Below are 1,235 nucleotides of genomic sequence, written 5' to 3'. Positions count from 1 at the left end.
ACTTAACTACAACAAATATCACATACTTTAACACTTTTACTCAAGTTATATTCCTAAAGGACACTTTAACTTTTACCAAAGTCAGTTTTTGGTAATAAAATACTTGTACTTTTACTCAAGTATCACTTTGTAGTACTTTATACCACACTGCTCACGACCCCAACTTTGGGAACTCCTGCTGTAAATCCTCTCAAGAGGTAAATTAACCTAAAAGTGTTTGGACACAAACAGCTCACTTCATGTCTTTTATCATGTTAACTGAATCAGTGTCCAACTTCAGCCGATGTTAACAACGTTCACGAGTTCAGCAGGAAAAAAAAAGCTATAAAATGTTGACATTGTGAGGAGAAAGTGTGGAAAAAGAAGAATGTTAGAGATCACATGAACAAGCCTGAGGTTGGTTTTCTGAGCAGATCAGACTAAACTGGAGCTGATTGAATCAAATGATAAACATCTTGTTTTGAACAACGTGACCCTGACGACATTTAAAGCAGGGTTAGAAAGAAGCTTAGAAAAGCTAAAACCCAACAGAGACGTTTTAAACTCCTGGACAAAACAATATGTGAGGTTTTAAAATGAAATAAGTTCATTTATTCGTTTCATTTCATTAAAAAAATGCTCCATTATTGTTGAACAGATCAGCTGCTGACAGGGACCAGATTAATGTTTCTTTAAGTTCAAACAAGACAAAGTTTCTCTTCTATTCCACCAAAAGGGTTTATTATATTAGCCTGCAGCAGTAACAGAAGCTTAGAACACTACAAAAAATAAAAAAACACTACAGTCTGCTCTGAACTGACCAAACATCATAACTCACGTCAGCAGAGAAAAAACAAATTTGAACACAACTTAAAAAGGAACAACATCAACCTAAACAACAAAAACAAAAGTTACAGTCCAAGTCAAACGAGACATTTTAGTGCGCGACAATTTCTGTACCTGAAAATAAATAAACATGCTCAACATGTGCCCAACAAATACCCTTTAACAAGTTAAATATTCAAGCTTTCTCATGCAAACATGTCTCGTGTCAACAGCTTCAGAACAGAAAGGCTTGTTAACGAGCTGCTAAAGATAAATGTTAATTATCAGTAATTAATCAGTTCAGAGGAAAAACTGGAGGCGTTTGAACAGGTGGAGTTTAGACTGAAAACATCTGAAGCAGCTTTCATCTTTTTACACAAGATATTCAAATCAGCTGCAGCTAGGAAGAATTTAATAATAATAATAATAAT

General features: G+C 34.5%; 1 protein-coding gene across 1 annotated transcript in view; it reads right to left on the bottom strand.

Moving 5' to 3' along the window:
* Positions 1-563: 563 nt before the first annotated feature.
* pbxip1b (pre-B-cell leukemia homeobox interacting protein 1b) overlaps positions 564-1,235 on the bottom strand; it is a gene marked incomplete in the record, with an annotated part of 19,852 nt that continues 19,180 nt past the window's right edge. The window contains 1 exon segment of the mRNA XM_014025428.1: positions 564-1,235.

Source organism: Austrofundulus limnaeus, unplaced genomic scaffold (genome assembly GCF_001266775.1).
Source record: "Austrofundulus limnaeus strain Quisiro unplaced genomic scaffold, Austrofundulus_limnaeus-1.0 Scaffold474, whole genome shotgun sequence".
NCBI lineage: Eukaryota > Metazoa > Chordata > Actinopteri > Cyprinodontiformes > Rivulidae > Austrofundulus > Austrofundulus limnaeus.
The sequence above is the reverse complement of the archived record's forward strand: the minus strand, read 5'-3'. Positions and strand labels throughout refer to the sequence as shown.